General features: G+C 41.4%; 1 protein-coding gene and 1 pseudogene across 1 annotated transcript in view; one reads left to right on the forward strand and one right to left on the reverse strand.

Annotated features, from left to right (window-relative positions):
- The window catches only part of LOC148774284 (uncharacterized), a 69688-nt gene that overhangs the window by 22095 nt on the left and 28528 nt on the right, over window positions 1–19065 (reverse strand). Inside the window, exons 3-5 of the mRNA XM_088830478.1 lie at window positions 8302–8467; window positions 7286–7348; window positions 404–4878 (exon numbers count right to left, since the gene is read on the reverse strand). The gene's annotated coding sequence lies outside the window, so the exon portion shown is untranslated. The remainder of the gene's footprint in view (window positions 1–403; window positions 4879–7285; window positions 7349–8301; window positions 8468–19065) is intronic.
- LOC148774285 (uncharacterized) lies at window positions 7561–17850 on the forward strand (annotated as a pseudogene).

Raw genomic sequence — 19065 nt, forward strand, 5'->3', positions numbered from 1 at the left:
TTCACTACAAATATACGTCTTCTCTCCAACATGAGTATCTTTATAGAAAGACTTGATATTTGATAAATGGAACATCATAGTTACTCAGAAATGTGCACAGTTTTATTAGGACCCTCAAGAAATGAAACAGCAACCAGTTCATGAAGGTTGTCACAAGCCAAGAAGAGCATTTTAGTTCTCACTGTGAAAGAGAAAGGTAATCACCAGACAAAATTTCATCATAGTTTAGCAGGAAGAAGGCAGCAGGTGATAGCCGTCTATGACAGAAACAGAAATAAATCCAGACTTTTCCAAAATCATTTCCAATGGAGCAGATCTTCTGAAAACACATGACGAAGAATGACTTCCTCACTGATGCTTGGCCCTCTCACCTGAGTCATCGGCTCAATCCATTCACACCTACCTGGGTACATGGCCATTGTCTGCATTCTCCTTATACTCCTGGGACCCTTCATTTGCTCCAGAAACGTGACCAGGTCCACCTAGAGACCACAAGACCTGTTCATCAGAGAATGGAATATTTGTTTTGCTAGAGATTCTTCACTTTCCAATCTAATACGTATCCAGGTGAGAAGAGAATGCATGGTAGAATGTTAAGACAGCCTAGAAAAAGATTTCCCCAAATGCTTTAGTGAAAGCACCTATACAACACTAGGGAGAAGGCAATGGCAACCCATTTCAGTACCCTTGCCTGGAAAAAGCCCATGGATGGAGGAACCTGGTGGGCTACAGTCCATGGAGTTGCTAAGAGTCAGAGACGACTGAGCGACTTCACTTTCACTTTTCACCTTCATGCATTGGAGAAGGAAATGGCAACCCACTCCAGTGTTCTTGCCTGGAGAATCCCAGGGACGGGGGAGCCTGGTGGGCTGCTGTCTATGGGGTCGCACAGACTCGGACACGACTGAAGCGACTTAGCAGCAGCAGCAGCATACAACACTAATACACGAAAATCAGATCCTGACATTCTGGTCACATACTACAAGGCAAAAGGAAGTAGTGGAAATTTGATTTGAAGAGGAGAGTGACACCATTTTATATCAGAACTTATAGAATTAGCACTAACCTAGATGTAGGCAGACTACATTAAGGAAGAAAAAAATTTAAATCATCATGAAGTCTTCATGGAAAAATTCATAATTTTCCATTTTCCCATAGAAAGCAGGGATCTGAAACGCTATTAAAAGAAGCAGAAGACGCCAAGATACAGTCTAGAAATGCAGGAACCAAAACCTTGAGAGTAGATAAGAGATTCTGGAAGGAAGTTATCCTCAACCAAAGTGGCCAAGTTCCTATAGTTCTCTAACATCAAGTCCCTGTACACTTCCCACGACTGAGGTCCAGGCAACCCACTCCTCGAGTGAAATCTATGGTCACATCCTGGAACATCAGCTGTCCCGGAAATACAAAGTACAGATGACATGTGGCTGTGAGAAGACTTCCTAATGTATCCCAAGATGACAAAAGCAAGCTCACAGAACTGGTTTCGATATAGGAGAGTGTTTGGTGTATACTTTTTACACAACAATATTTTCTACCATTTCAAACCCAAGAAATGACGAGATGGGACCCACAAACCATTTCAGAAACTATTCTGATCTGGAAGACAAATGATAAAATAATCAGAACGACATTGGCTTTTTTTTTTTTTTTTTTTGGCCACACCACCTGGCTTGTGGGATCTTAGTTCCCTGACCAGGGAACGAACCTGGGACCCCGCAGTGAAAGCCCCAAGTCCTAAGCACTAGGCCACCAAGGAATTTCTGGCATATTTCTTTTTGAGTGTTGTATTTGTATGACACAGGATGAATTATCTATCAAGGAACCAGGTAATATTTTTAAAAAGCATACTCTGATCCAAGAGTTCGTGAGTGGGCAAATGTGCCAGTTATTTCAACAAGCTTATTTTTTTTCTTAGTATTTTCAACAAGCTTCTTTTAACTAGTAATGTTGAAAATTCTGCTCCATGAATGACCGTTTTGAACAGTAATGACACACAATAAGTACTTATAATAAGTACTTGTAATAATAAGTAATGTAAGCATTCATACTTACTTTTGAATTTCAAGTGTTTTTACAAATTTTACAGTTCTAATAAGATAGCATCCTCAGTAGCAACAATCATTTTAACTATTTACTATATACTATATATCTTTCTGATAGTTTTTACAGAGTCTTGGATGTGCAACAGAAACAATTTAAAATCAATAATGTTGTTCCACCTTTCTGCAAATATATAGCAAACATTCCATACACAGTTTAAATTTATTTGCCTTTATGTACTCTAAACGTTAACTAATAATACACGGACAAATACACAGAGACAACTCTAAAGAAAGTTCACAGAAGTTTTTATAATTGTGAAGAACACAAAAAACAAGAAAAATAATCAATCAAATCATTTGAACATTTTCATGTATACATATACTAAAATGGAACTGTATCTTCATTTCACTAAAAGGAAACAATCTATGGCCATGGAAAATATGTAAGAACAATTTTCAAAGGTTAGAATAAATAAACATATTCATGAAATGATGATGGCTTTTGTATAAACCCTAGGTTTCTGCCTGCATGCACAGATGCACACATAAACACACTTAAGGGGAAACAACCTTCCATAAGTAACAGATCTTTAGGAAGAAACATTTTCAATCCACTTTTTTTTTTTTAAACTCAAGTGTATTTTAGGATTTATGGTAAGACAAACATTTACAAATTGTGCATGAAAGCATGCTAAGTCACATCAATCATGTCCAACTCTTTGCGACCCCATGGACTGCAGCCATCCAGACATCTCTGTCCATGGGATTTCCCAGGCAAGAATACTGGAGGGGGTTGCCATTTCCTTCTCCAGGTTGCCATTTCCTTTCCAACCCAAGCATCAAACCCAGGTCTCCTGCGTCGGTAGGCGTATTCTTTACCACTGAGCCACCTGGGTTCACTGAAAACAATTTTTCCTCTTTAAAAACACAATATGAGAAACACTCTACATTTTATTAGCAAATATACCATGACACCTATTTAGAACACATTTCCAGACCGATGTAAAGAAACTGTAAACCTTTACTGAAGCACATAAAGTCTGAAAATCACAAGTTTTACATGGAAGATGTAGTGACATAAAGACTTCAGTGACTGCAAATTCAGAACAATTCAAACTCAAAACAAACATGGATATTTCAAATATAAGACTCAGCTGTATCTAGGGGAGCCAGCATAATTTTGAATTCAAAAAACAAAAAACACCTAAATAGAGGGAACCTGCCAAATTACAGATGGAGCTACCACTGTATAGACTAGCTGAAATTTCAAAATTAATGAAGCAAAATAGCTTACAAGGTAGCCAAAGAAGCCCATCTAAAGAGAGACTTAGACATTATTTTGAACAATAAAATAGAAGGTTTAAACACAACAAATATTTTGTAAGCATGTAACAGGTGAGGTATTCCAAGGTAATATCAAAAATCAGAGGGGGAAAAAAAATCAAAGGGCATAAAGGAAACATTAAGGTTTCAACATTGTGTAATAAATAATTTAGGGACTTGCTTGATGCTCCAGTGGGTAGAAATCTACCTGTCAATGAAGGGGACATAGCTTCCATCCCTGATCAGGGAAGATCCCACAAGCCTCGGAGCAACTAAGCTGGTGTGCCACAACTACTGAAGCCCACCTGCTCCAGAGCCTGCCAGTTATTAATACAACCACTGAACCCGTGCCTTAGAGCCAGAGCTCCACACAACATAGTAGCGCCTCCTAATCACAATAGAGAAAGCCCAAGCCCATCAGCAAAATCCCAGTATAACCAAAACTAAATAAATACTAAAACTAAAAAAAAAAAAAAAAAAAGAATTTCACAGGCTTTGGTCCCCAGGTTCTGGAAGTTTTTAAACTACTCTTGGAATTTAAGTTTTTTCACTCTTGAAATTTCCTTAGTGACTGCAGTGGCTTTATTACTCTCCGTGGGCCCTGATAATTTATGCTAACAAGATGACTTATGGTGGGCCCCCAGTATAATAATGGGGTGATTCAGTGAAAGGTCACGCCGACCGCGGGCAGAAAGCACGGAGAGCGCCAGCAAGAGGCCCCCGCCAGAAGGTCCCGGAGCCAGCCATCCACCAATCAACAGCCCGTTGCCAGGCAGACTGATGGACACAGAGTCGCCAAGACGCAGGCCAATTAAAAACCTACACGAGGCCATATAGACCATCCAGCACCTCAGGGTCCGATCCTTACCGTATATGGAAAAGGCCTGTCACATCCTCAGTCACCGGGGTATAAAAGTGCCGCCTCCCTTCCCACAAGTTGCAGACTCCCGCTCTTCCCTGCTCGCACCTGGGAGTTCTGCCCGAGAGCGATTGCCCAATAAAGCCTCTTGATCACCCCTCTGGCGCTCTTTCTGTCTTGCCGCGGTGCATTCTTACACTCAGGTTGTGAGGGTGGCCATTTCCCAAAGACCAATGAAGTGACTAGAGGTTTGGGGCTTTGAGCCAGGTGGGCTTATTAGCCCAACCTCTAAGGAGGGGAGAATGCTGGAGATGATATCAACCACACCTATGTAGCTAAACCCCAATAAAAACTCAGGACTTAAAAGCTTGAGTGAGTTTCTTTGGCTGGCAATACTCTGTTTCCTGTCACACGGATGTGCCAGGAGGGCAATGGGTCCCTTGGAATGATGACTATGGGTAAGTCCAAATAAACCCATTCAGAAGTTAAGAAGCTTATGAAGTCCAAAGAAACAGCATTTCAGGAAAGAGAGACAGAACAAACAAACAAAAGGACTATACCTCTTCTCTCAGAACGAGTCATTTCTGACTCCTTGCTTTCCTCTTCCTCTGGGCTTCCTTCTCAGGCAAGATGAGTCTTGGGACGTGACCCCTGAGTGTTGAAAATACTTAAAAAAACACACCGAGGTCCCTGTAACACAGCCCCACACAGAGGGAGGATCTCAACAGGTAAAACTCAATCCTCTACAGCCACTGACACAGCAGGGATTCAGGAACACAGAATCAAACAAGGTGTTTTTAGTTTTATTCTTTTCTTCAGAACTCGCAGCCCTTCCTGTGAAAACCACATGTTCTATTCTGACCCTGCCCTTCAAATGAAACTAACCAAACTGGTCACATGGAGCACAGCCTTGTCCAACTCAATGAAACTATCAGCTATGCCATATTTGGCCAGTCATGTTTCTCATGACTTTGACATACATTGAATGCAATGTATAAATATCTGAAAGAATATATAATTTATATAACACACATTGAATACGATAAATATGTGTCTGAAGATACACATGCAGTGAGAAACTGCAAAGGAACATGTGAGTGTGTGCATTAATACACATTTACTCAAAGAATTTAAAAATGCTAGACCACACCTGGGCACTTCAGAATTGCAGATGATTTACTGAAAACTGCAAATCTTATACATTTGTCAGTTAATCTATTCTGTCTACTCTTCTTGGAATTCATTTCCTTAAATGTCAGGAGGCTATGTTTTTTAAGGAACTTCCACACTGTCCTCCCATGTGACTGCAGCAGTTTACATTCCGTCCAGCCATGTAGGAGGTTCCCTGATCTCCAGGCCTCTCCAGCGTTTATGATATTATCAGTGGGCTTTTTGCTAGTTGTTATTCTGACTGGCATGAGGTGATACATCACTGCAGTTTGGTTGTGCATTTCTTATTATTTAGCGATGGTGAGCATCTTTCATTTGCCTCTTGCGCATCAAAAAGAGCAAGTTGCCCCACCCAGGCTCAGCAGTTGTGGCGCACAGGCTTAGTCTCCCCAAAGCATGTGGAGTATTCCTGGCCCACGATGAAGCCCAGGTTCCTTGCCCTGTCAGATGGATTCTTAAGCACTGGGTTATTAATCGGTTCTGTTTTGTTTTTCCTTTTGAGATGTATATATATTTTTTGGAAAATAATTGCTTTACAATGTTGTGTCAGATTCTGCTGTACAACTTCATCAATCAGCCATAAGCATATGCATACCCACTCTCTCCTGAGCCTCCCGCCCACGATCTCCATCTCACCCCTCTAGCCATCACGGAGCACCGAGCTGAGCTCTCTGAGCTGCACAGCAGCTTCCCTCTTGCTACCTGTTTCACACACTGTGGTGAATACATGTCAAGGCTATTCTCTCAACTGGTCCCCTCTCATTCTCCGGCTGTGTCCACAGGTCTGTTCTCTATATTTGTGAAAATATTCTGTTAACATATATATATATGGAATCTAGAAAATGTTATTGGTGAACCTATTTAATGAGCAGGACTCGTGGTGCAGATGTAGATTTTAAACTTTTTTATATTAAGCTTTCAAGGTATAAAATACATGGACGATCATTCCATGCATTTTACTGTGCGAAGGAAGCCCATCTGAAAATGCTACAAAAAGTAAGATTTTTACAGCATGGCATTCTGGTGTAGGTAAATGTTCTTATGTACTCCATCGTGTCTGATTCTTTGCGATTCCATGGACTGTAGCCTGCCAGGCTCCTCGGTCCAAGGGATTTTCCAGGCAAAAATACTGGAGAGGGTTGCCATTTTCTTCTCCAGGGGATCTTCCAGACCCAGGGATCAAACTCGGGTCTCCCACATGCAGGCAGACTCTACTATCTGAGCCACCAGATAATCTGTTTCATGCGTTAATTTATGGGTAAGTTCACTTATGACCTAACACTGAACATTATTTCCTTTGTTGGTCACCAGATAGATTTTAGGGCATCATTTTCAAAGGCATCTGTCCCTGCCCATATACACTGTTAACCCAATGTCCACTGCTGCCACTGGTTTATTTTTAAAGAAAGCTGTGATGGAAACACCTCCAGGCCCCTGGTCTTGAAGTAGGAGGCCCCTCACCTGCAGAGAGGTATTCACAGTGCAAATCATTTTGTGAAAACCTTTGTCCCCAGGATACAGAGGGGAGTAACAAAAAAAAACCAAACCAAAACTAAGGACTCAGGCCACCTTTCATAGAAATCTGAGAGCAAAGCCTTGCTGGAACCCAGGGCCCCCAGGTGATTCCCACCAAATACTCACCCCTACTCTTCCCTCCCCCAAAGGCACAGGCACTAGCCTAGCAGGGAAACACCCATCCTAAAAAGAGCCCCTCCCCAGGGAATCAGGCTGACATTCTTTATTTCTAGAAGATTCTGCTCTCAACCCTCCAGAGCTCCGGGGCAGGGAGAGCTGAGGCCTCCAGCTCAAGGCTTCTGGAAGCAGGTCTGCCTCCTGCATAGTTTCAAAAACCCTCTGAGTCAGGTAGCTCAAAAGTTGGGTCCATTACCTCTTGTGAATTGTTCTGGGGCCTCCTGTCTCCAACGCGAAAAGAGAGAACTCTAGGGGTGGTCTGCAAAGAGAGTGGGGAAAGTGAGCACCAGCCCCAGGATGTGATTAGCATATCAGCGAAATCTTGATTACCCACTACAGCTCAGGGACAGAGGAAGTCAGAAAAGAGCTCGGAAAAGGGAGAGAGAAACAAGAGGTTCTCCTCTTTTTCACTGCAGCAGTTGAAGGTGAAAGAAAGAGCTGTGTGCATGCCTTTAGAGATATTTTCTCAGCATGTACGCTGTTTTGGGACTTAACATCCCCAAAGAAGACGCAGAGCAGGAGGAAGAAGAGGAGGAAATGGCAGCTTCTCAGGTAAACGTCCTGTCCCGGGTCTGGGGCTGTGTCTGCTTTTCCTTCTGATGCCTGAGAAGCTGCAAACCTTTACTTCTCTGATTCCGGTTTTTCCCCCTGGGGATTTGTTGTTATCAGCTTCTTCTTTTTTCTTTTTTTCTTATAAAAGTGAAGACTGGCTCTTTAGACTGCTTCTCCCTTGTGTCCCACAGCCTTTTCTTCATTCTATCCTGGCTTTCTACAGACCATGATGAATTCTCAAGAAGAATCAGTGACTTCCCTTTGTGAGAAATGAACATGGGGGTCACTGGTATCTGAGATTCCCATTGGAATGTGGTTTGTGTTGGGATCCGAGGGAAATAAGGAAATGCTGTGATGAGTTCACGTGTAGATGCAATTCAGGTCTATAGAACAGGAGTTTTAAAACTGCCCTGATAAATAGAATGAACTCAGCAGTCCAGAATTTCTTAGAAAATTTTCAGAAATCAAAAAATACCAGAGACTATCCTGCTTCAAGAAGAAAAACTATTACATATACTATTAGGTTACAGATCATGGGAGGAATATATGCAGCGGAATTAGCATAAAATTATTATTTTTCATAATAGATAGAGATCATGGTTTTCATAATGTTGCCAAGATACCTGGCAGTGATAATACATTTTTCCATGTACTTCTTACCCCATGATGTTGGATGTTCACTGGTTCAGGTGCTTCTGTGAGATTCCCATGTATGAAGTTTTTTTTTTTTTCTATCTTTAGAAAGGGTCCCTGGAGAAGGGGATGGCTACCCATTCCAGTATTCTTGCCTGGAGAATCCCATGAGGAGCCTGGCAGGCTACAGTCCCTGGGGTTGCAAAGAATAGGACACGACTGAGTGGCAAACATTTTTCTTGCTTTTAGTACTATTTAGGAATACAGAAATTTCTGTAAACTTTCAGTAGAGTTGTTTCTGTATATTTGTCTGTGTTTTATTACAGTCTAGAGATGAAAGTGAAAGAGGAGAGTGAAAAGGTTGGCTTGAAGCTCAACATTCAGAAAACAAAGATCATGGCATCTGGTCCCATCACTTCATGGGAAATGGATGGAAAAACAGTGGAAACAGTGTCAGACTTTGTTTTTTTGGGCTCCAAAATCACTGCAGATGCTGATTGCAGCCATGAAATTAAAAGACGCTTGCTCCTTGGAAGGAAAGTTATGACCAACCTTGATAGTATATTAAAAAGCAGAGACATTACTTTGCCAACCAAGGTCCGTCTAGTCAAGGCAATGGTTTTTCCCGTGGTCATGTATGGATGTGAGAGTTGGACTGTGAAGAAAGCTGATCGCCGAAGAATCGATGCTTTTGAACTGTGGTGTTGGAGAAGACTCTTGAGAGTCCCTTATACTGCAAGGAGATCCAACCAGTCCATTCTAAAGGAGATCAATCCTGGATGTTCATTGGAGGGACTGATGCTAAAGCTGAAACTCCAATACTTTGGCCACCTCATGCGACGAGTTGACTCACTGGAAAAGTCTCTGATGCTGGGAAGGGTTGGGGGCGGAAGGAGAAGGGGACGACGGAGAATGAGATGGCTGGATGGCATCACCGACTCTGTGGACATGAGTTTGAGTGAACTCCGGGAGTTGGTGATGGACAGGGAGGCCTGGCGTGCTGTGATTCATGGGGTCGCGGAGAGTCGGACACGACTGAGCGACTGAACTGAACTGAACTGAGAGTCCATAAACTGATGTAAAATTTCAGCTCTGCCATTTAAAGAATGTTTGTTAAAATATTTTCCAAAGGATGCAAGAGCAACGTTATTGATTTTAAATTATTTCTGTTGCACATTCAAGACTCTGAAAAACTGTCAGAAAGGTGTATCAGTTCGGTTCAGTTGCTCAGTCGTGTCTGACTCTTTGTGACCCCGTGAATCGCAGCACGCCAGGCCTCCCTGTCCATCACCAACTCCCAGAGTTTACTCAAACTCATGTCCATCGAGTTGGTGATGCCATCCAGCCATCTCATCCTCTGTCATCCGCTTCTCCTCCTGCCCCCAATTCCTCCCAGCATCCGGGTCTTTTCCAATGAGTCAACTCTTCCCATGAGGTGGCCAAAGTATGGGAGTTTCAGCTTCAGCATCAGTCCTTCCAATGTACACTCTGGATTGATCTCCTTCAGAATGGACTGGTTGGATCTCTTTGCAGTCCAAGGGAATCCTTCGAGAGTCTTCTCCAACACCACAGTTCAAAAGCATCAATTCTTTGGCGATCAGCTTTCTTCACAGTCCAACTTTCACATTCATACATGACCACTGGAAAAACCATAGCCTTGACTAGACAGACCTTGGTAGGCAAAGTAATGTCTCTGCTTTTTAATATGCTATCTAGGTTGGCATAACTTACTCCAAGGAGTAAGCGTCTTTGACTTTCATGGCTGCAATCAGCATCTGCAGTGATTTTGGAACTTCAAAAAATAAAGTCTGACACTCTTTCCACTGTTTGCCCATCTATCTCCCATGAAGTGATGGGACCAGATGCCATGATCTTAGTTTTCAAAATGTTGAGCTTAAAGCCAACTTTTTTACTTTTCTCTTTCACTTTCATTAAGAGGCTCGTTTGTTCCTCTTCACTTTCTGCCAAAAGGGTGGTGTCATTTGCATATCTGAGGTTATTGATATTTCTCCCGGCAACCTTGATTCCAGCTTGTGCTTCCTCCAGCCCAGGGATCCTCATGATGTACTCCGCATATAAGTTAAATAAGCAGGGTGACAATATACAGCCTTGACATAGTCCTTTTCCTATTTGGAACCAGTCTGTTGTTCCATATCCAGTTCTAACTGTTGCTTCCTGACCTGCATGTATCAGTTCAGTTCAGTTTAGTTCAGTCGCTCAGTCGTGTCTGACTCTCCGCGATCCCATGAATCACAGCACACCATGCCTCCCTGTCCATCACCAACTCCCGGAGTTCACTCAAACTCATGTCCATAGAGTCGGTGATGTCATCCAGCCATCTCATTCTCTGTCGTCCCCTTCTCCTCCCGCCCCCAACCTTTCCCAGCATCAGAGTCTTTTCCAGTGAGTCAACTCATCGCATGAGTTAGCCAAAGTATTGCAGTTTCAGCTTTAGCATCAGTCCTTCCAATGAACACCCAGGATTGATCTCCTTTATATAGTAGATGCTAAATAGATAAAATAATTCTTGCTACCAAGGTTACTACTATGAGACCTGTAAAATCTGTAGAACACTTGAAGTTCAAAGTTAAGTATGAATTCTTTCCTTACTATTCTACCTCATAGCTCTTCAAAATGGTCATTCATGGAACGGAATTTTCAACATTACTAGTTCAAATAAGCTTGTTAAAAATGTGGCATATTGGTCCCACTCCAGAATGTTTGGATTGGAATGTGTTTTTTAAGAATATTTCCAGTTTTTTTTTTTTTTTTTGGATACTCAGTTTATCCTGTATCACATGAGTACAATACTCAAAAATAAATATGCCAACATTTATTTTATATTTTATTTTGGGGATCATCTCTCTCCTCTTTTCTTGGGGTTAAAAATACGGTGAAAATATTTCTGTGTAAAAATTATATTCTTGTGTAATAGCAGGCACTCTCCTAAAGGAAAACCAGGTTTCTGAACTTGCTGTTTCCATCTTGGTTCACATAAGGAAGTCTTCCCACGGCCACATGGCATCTGTACTTTGCATTTCAGGGACGACTGACATTCTGGGATGTGGCCATAGATTTTAATCAAGAGGAGTGGGAATGCCTGGCCCTCGGTCAGCGGGAATTGTACAGGGACGTGATGTTAGAGAACTATGGGAACCTGGCCTCCTTGGGTGAGGACAACTTCCTTCCAGAATAGCTTACCCACCCACTAGGTTTTGGTTCCTTCATTTCTAGAATGTCTCCTGAAATTTTCTGCGTCCCACAGTAGTTTCAGATGTCTGCTTTCTAGGGGGAAATGAGTATCTGTGAGTTTAGAAAGAAAAGCTTCATGATGATTCGTTATGCTGGTAAGCTTTTTCTTCCTTGATGTACTCTGCCTCCTTCATTCTAGGTTAGTGGTAATTGTTTAAGTTCTGTGGTGTTAAATAGTTGCACCCTCTCTTAATCTCACATTTACACACTTACTTTTGGCTTAGCAGTACTTGACCAAATTCTCAGGATCTGATTGTTATGTATTTATTAGTGTTGTATAGGTGCTTTGAATAAAGGATTTGGGGAGATCATTCTCTAGGCTTTAGTAACATTCTCCCATGCATTCCTGTCTCACCTGAATACATACAGGATTGGACACAGATGAATCTCTAAGAACACTAATATTCCTTTCTCTGATGAACAGGTCTTGTGGTCTCTCAGCTGGACCTGGTCTCCTTTCTGGAGCAATTGAATGATCCCAGGAGTATAAGGACAATGGAGACAACAGACATATACCCAGTAGGTATGAACGGACTCAGATGAGAGGTCCAAGGAGCAGTGAGGAAGTCATCCTTTGTCAGGTGGTTCTGGAAGATCTCCCTCAGTGGAAATGGTTTTGGAAAACCTGGGTTTATTTCTGCTACTGTCATAGAAATGTATCAGCTGCCCCATTCTCTCCCTTAAATCATGCATGAATTCATCTCCAGTGATTACTTTTCTCCATCACAGTGTGAACTAAAAGTTCCTCTTGGCTTGTGACAAACTGCATTCATTGGTTGCTCTTCCATTTCTTGGGGCTCCTAGGAAAACTGTGCCATTTATGAGGAACTGTATGACAGTCCTTTTAAAGTTTCTTTCTACCTCTAGACAAAAATGTCTGCGTGAAGTGGTAGACAAACTGCTAAACTTCTAGGAATACTGGGGACAGGTTTTTGTTTTCTGATTTATAACTTCTTATCCACTGGGAGCTAGAGATAGGACCTTCTAAACAAATTACAAATTCGAGTAATTTTTCACTGCAGAAAGCAAAACCTCATGAAAATGAAAGACTGCACATCTCAGGTTGACTTCAAAGTTTTTCTTTTCCTTATATGATTTCATATTAAATATCTCAAGTGTATTCGTCCTTATTCTAAAATGCTAAACTACATTAATATATTCAATTACCTCATAGAATTTTAAAATAAATTGGCATAAAAGCTTAGCACATTTTCCACCCATATTATTAATGGTTGATTCAAACTGTAAGAATTTCTAGATTATAAAAAGAAATCTTTTTAAAAAGTTCTAGTTGGAATACAACTGTTTTATAATTTTGTTCTACTGTACACCAAAAAGAATCAATTACACCTATCAGTCAGCTCATTCAGTCCCTCAGTCATGTCCCGTTCTTTGCAACCCCATTGACTGCAGCACACCAGGCTTCGCTCTCCAAAACCAACATCTGGAGCCTGGTCAAACTCATGTCCACCAAGTCTGTGATGCCATACAACAATCTCATCCTCTGTTGTCCCCTTCTCCTCCTGCCCTCAATTTTTCCCAGCATCAGGGTCTTTTCTGGTCAGTCAGTTCTTTGCATGAGGCGGCCAAATTATTGGAGCCTCAGCTACAGCATCAGTCTTTCCAATGAATGTTCAGGACTGATTTCCTTTGGAATGTAGTGGTGTGATCTCCTTGCAGTTCAAGGGACTCAGAGTCTTCTGCAACACCTCAGTTCAAAACCATAGGGTTTTCGGGACTCAGCTATCTTTATGGTCCAACTCTCACATCCATACATGACTACTGGAAAAACCTTAGCTTTGACATTTTTTGGCAAAGTAACGTCTCTGCTTTTTAATATGCTGTCTAGGTTGTTCATAGTTTTCCTTCCAAGGAGCACGTATCTTTTACTTTCATGGCTGAAGTCAACATCTGCAGTATTTTTTGAGCCCCCAAAAATAAAGTCTGTCACTGTTACCATTGTTTCCCCAACTGTTTTCCATGAAGTGATGGGACTGGATGCCATGATCTTGGATTTTTGAATGTTGAGTTTGAAGCCAGCTTTTCACTCTCCTCTTTCAGTTTCATCAGGAGACGCCTCAGTTTCTCTTTGCTTTCTGCCATGAGGATGGTGTCATCTGTATATCTGACGTTGTTGATATTTTTCCTGCATCTTGATTACAGCTTGTGCTTCTTCCAGCCCGCCATTTAGCATGATGAAAAGTGAAAGTGAATACTGCTCAGTCGTGTCCGACTCTTTGCGACCCCACAGACTATACCATCCATGGAATTCTCTAGGCCAGAATACTGGAGTGGGTAGCCTTTCCCTTCTGCAGGGAATCGTCCCAACCCAGGGATCGACCCAGGGCTCATGCATCATGTACTCTGCACACAAGTTAAATAAGCAGAGTGACAATATACAGTCTTGACATACTCCTTTCCCAATTTGGAACCAGTCGTTGTTCCATGTCTGGTTCTAACTTTGTTTCTTGACCTGCATACACATTTGTCAGGAGGCAGGTGAGGTGGTCCGGTATTGCCATCTCTTTAAGAATTTTCCAGTTTGTTGTGATCCACACAGTCAAAGGCATTGGCATAGTCAATAAAGCCAAAGCAGATGTTTTTCTGGAACTTTCTTGCTTTTCAGTGACCCAAGGGATGTTGGCAATTTGATCTCTGGTTCCTTGGCCTTTTCTAAATGCAGCTTGAACATCTGGAATTTCTCAGTTCACATTCTGTTGAAGTCTCACTTGGAGAATTTTGAGCCTGCTTTTGCTAGTGTGTGAAATGAGTGCAATTGAGCGGTAATTTTAACAGTTTTTCGCATTGCCTTTCTCTGAGATTAGAATGAAAACTGATGTTTCCCAGTCCTGTGGCCACTACTGAGGTTTCCAAATTTGCTGGCATATTGAGTGCAGCACTTTCACAGCATCATCTTCAAGATTTGAAATAGCTCAGCTGGAATTCCATCACCTCCACTAGCTCTGCTGGTAGTGATGCTTCCTTAGACCCACTTGATTTCAGACTCCAGGATGTCTGTCTCTAGGTGAGTGATCACACCATCCTGGTTATCACGGTCATTAAGATATTTTTGTATAGCCCTTCCACGTATTCCTGACACATTTTGTTAAGATCTTCTCCTTCTGTAGGTCCATACCATTTCTGTAATTTATTGTGCCCATCTTTGCATGAAATGTTCCCCTGGTATCTTTAATTTTCTTGAAGCGATCTCTACTTTTTCCCATTCTATTGATTTCCTTCTCATTTAGGTCTCCACAGAGCAATGAGTAGAATTCCCAGTGTTTCAAGCATATTTTCAAAGTCACTCTTTCCTTTAATTTCTTAAGAAATTATTAGGTTTATCTTATGTGTAATGAGCTTCCTCAGATATTTTCCTATGTGTCTTCACTTTATGATTAGTTCTCTGTTACTATCATTTATTATTTTTATATTGAAGCATCTCATAGACATTCTTGGAAACATGTTTGACAAGAAGGGGACTAAAGAATTATTAGGCACCTAGGATTTGTGAAAATATTTTTGTCTCCACTTAAGATGACTAAAAGCAAGAAGTAATCATTAGATTGCCTATCTCCTCTTCATTTAGTGGTTCCTATAGGTTTTTAGCACACTTCTCCCTATGTCACATATTTCTTTGCCATCTCATTTTGTCCAGTTTTCTGCTTGTAGTCTCCGTTTGGAAGGCTACAGGCACCTAGTTAGTCATCCTGGTACCTGCACCTTGGTGCATGAGATTGGTCCAGAGGTTTGTGCTGTGCTCTATGGTGGTTCAGGCTTCCACCACAAGCATCCCCTTTGCAGAGCTCCTCCCTCACTCCCGTCCCTTCAGGATGTTTCCTCATAGCCAACCGCAGTCCCCTGCCTCGGTCTGCTCTCCAGACCCCACATTCCAGCACCCAGCCCTTGTCTGCAGGGGTGGACACCCTCTCAGGCTGGCTGGGCAGGGCTGGAGTCAGTACCCTGTGTGCAGGTCTCACTCTGTCCTGCTGCCACAGGCTGGTTGCCATGTTCTCTTCCCACAGAGAATGAGGCTCTCCTTCCGTCCAAAGTGAGCTCCCCAGCAAGGGGTTTCCCCAGATGTGGAGACCTCTCCTTACTCTCATCTCCCCGCAGGGTTGCAGGCCCCATCCCACTTCCTCTCCTGTTCCTTCTCCTTTCTCTTGTCCTACTTGGCTCAGCAGAACATATCTTGTCCTTTTAGATTTCCAAGGGCCTCTGCTATTGCCCAGCTTGGCTCTGTGAGAAGTGTTCCATTGCTGATGTTTTCTTGATGCATTTGTGGAGAGAGAAGTCCACGTCCTCCTAATCCTCTGGCATCTTGATCCTTCCTTCTCTATTTTATTTTTGAACTAGTAAAGGGTTCATCAATTTTCTCTAAATCTTTAAGGATATTCCCTGAGAATATCAGGTACAAATACTTATTATTTGCTATCTTTCAGCTGTGTCTCCACAAGACACCCGGGATTTGATGCCAAGGAAATCAAGGATAGAAGATTTGTTTTGAAAAGCAAAGACAGAGAAGATGTTTATATGAACATAAAGAAATTGAGACAGTTACACATAAGGCAAACATTACTACTGCAAAAAGAAATGAGCAACATGAGTCAAATTGGGAAAAACACCAATTTCAGTCTTCAACATCTGCTGAGAAGTGTAAGTTTTTAAGGAAAGATTTACATCATCTTTTGAAACATACATGTTCTCTGAAAGGAAACGTGATATATCTGGAAGGTGATTTAGTCTCTACTGCAAAAACTCATTCAAACAATTCTGAACATAGCCTTCATTAAAACATACATTCAAGCATGTCTGAACATCTGAAATTTAAAAATGAGGGGCAAAACTCACAACATGCTCAATTTGATGGATCTTTGAGCAGGAAATTATTATTCTTCCAGCAAAAGATATTTTCTCTCCATTCCATGATGTATAATGTTGATCATAAGGGAAGAGATGTAGTCCAACCATCATTGTTCAATACACATCATGATATTGCTAATACGGAACAACTTTCCTTAAGTAAGAGCTCCAGCTCTAGTAATTACAAGACTGTTTACGGTGGAGTGAGAAGGTATTCAAGCAATGAAACTGGGTATAAGGTTGAAGGAGACTCAAACCTTATGAAACATCAGGGACCTGAATCTTCACACAGGGATTCTAAAAGTAATCAATGTAGAAATATCTTTTTTCAGATGTCAGTTCTTTCTCTAAAGAGTATTCATACTGGAGAGAAGACTTATAATTGTAGTGAATATGGTAAAGCTTCTAATCAGTCTTCAGAACTTGTTCAACAGCAGACTATTCAAAACCCACAGAAAGAAAACCAATGTAAGATACATGGGAAAGCCTTTAGTACCTCATCTGATTTAAGTAGACACAGGAAAATTCATACAGAAAGGAAATCTTTCAAATGTACAGAATATGGCAAAACATTTGTCCATTGCTTACTTCTTACTCAACATCAGCTTATTCACACTAGAGAGAAATGTTATAAATGTACAGAATGTGGCCAAGCCTTTAATCAGAACTTTAATCTTACTATATATCTGCGAGTACATAGTGGAGAGAAACCATATAAACGGACAGAATGTGACAACCTTTAATCAGAAATCAATTCTCACTAATCATCTACGAGTTCATACTGGAGAGAAACCTTATAAATGTACAGAATGTGGCAAAGCCTTTAATCAGAACTTTAATCTTACTATACATCTCTGAGTACATAGTGGAGAGAAACCATATAAACGTACAGAATGTGACAAAACCTTTAATCAGAAATCAATTCTCACTAATCATCCACGAGTTCATACTGGAGAGAAACCCTGTAAATATACAGAATGTGGCAAAGCCTAATCGGAGCTCAGTTCTTATCATCAACAAATTCAAACTGGGGAGAAACCTTATAAATGTAAGGAACATGACAAAGCCTTTATCAGTTGTTCAGAGCTTACTCGACATCAGCAAATTCATAGTGGAGAGAGACCTTATCATTGTACAGAGTGTGGCCGAGCCTTTACTCAGAGTTCAAATTTAATTGCACATCATCGAATCCACACTGCGGAGAAACCATGCAAATGTACAGAATGTGGCAAAGCCTTGAATCATAAATCAATTCTCACTACACATCTACGAGTTCATACTGGAGAGAATCCATACAAATGTACAGAATGTGGCAAATCCTTTAATCAGAAATCAAATCTCACTACACATCTACGAGTTCATACTGGAGAGAAACCTTATAAACATGAAGATTGTGGCAAAGGCTTTACTCATAGTGGTCATCTCACTAAACAGCTGAGAGCACACACTGGAGAAAAACTCTAGTAATGGAACAAGTGATGAAAGGTTTGCCCTAAACATGCGTCAGAAAACATGAGAGTTTATACAAGAAACCTATGGAAATGATGTAACAAATACGTAGAAAAGTAATCGAAAATCAAATGTAAATAAACATAAGAGACTGCATATTAGAAAGTATTTCATCAATCGCTTTTCTGAAGTCTCTCTGAAGGAGAATTGCTGTAGGGAGTACTCCATAGTTAAAACTCATAGAAAATGGATATTTTAGCATGAATCGTGAGATGAAGGTTGATGGTTAGAAACTTAGAATTATTGGCAATGTGTGCTTGTTTATAATGACGTGATTTGAGATTATGTGAAGTGAATGTAATTCGATTCTCAAATAATCCATACTATGCTTCGCTTCTATATTGTGTATGCAAACGTAGGTTTTGGATGGTTTATGCTTCAAAGACTAGACTTTTTATATTGTGTTGCAACCATTTCCATCTATTCTCCATTAGAAGATGAAGGATACCATAGTGCAACATGTACAGTTCAGTTCAGTTCATTTCAGTCCCTCAGTCATGTCCGACTCTTAGCGACCCCAAGAAGCACAGCACGGCAGGTCTCCCTGTCCATCACCAACTCCCAGAGTTCACTCAAACTCATGTCCATCGAGTCAGTGATGCCATCCAGCCATTTCATTCTCTGTCCTCCCGTTCTCCTCCCGCCCCCAATCCCTCCCAACATCAGAGTCTTTTCCAGTGAGTCAACTCATCGCATGAGGTGGCCAAAGTATTGGAGTTTCAGCTTTAGCGTCAGTCCTTCCAATGAACACCCATGATTGATTTCCTTTAGAATGGACTGGTTGGATCTCCTTGCAGTCCAAGGGACTCTCAAGTCTTCTCCAGCACCACAGTTCAAAAGCATCAATTCTTCGGCGATCAGCTTCCTTCACAGTCCAACTCTCACATCCGTACATGACCATGGGAAAAACCATAGCCTTGACTAGACAGACCTTGGTTGGCAAAGTAATGGCTCTGCTTTTCAATATGCTATCTAGGCTGGTCATAACTTTCCTTCCAAGGAGTAAGCATCTTTTAATTTCTTGGCTGCAATCAGCATCTGCAGTGATTTTTGGAGGCCCAAAAAATAAAGTCTGACGCTATTTCCACTGTTTCCCCATCTATTTCCCATGAAGTGATGGGACCAGATGCCATGATCTTTGTTTTCTGAATGTTGAACTTTAAGCCAACT

This window comes from Moschus berezovskii, chromosome 22, assembly GCF_049115385.1.
Source record: "Moschus berezovskii isolate FMDL1 chromosome 22, NW_MosBer_1.0, whole genome shotgun sequence".
Taxonomy (NCBI): domain Eukaryota; kingdom Metazoa; phylum Chordata; class Mammalia; order Artiodactyla; family Moschidae; genus Moschus; species Moschus berezovskii.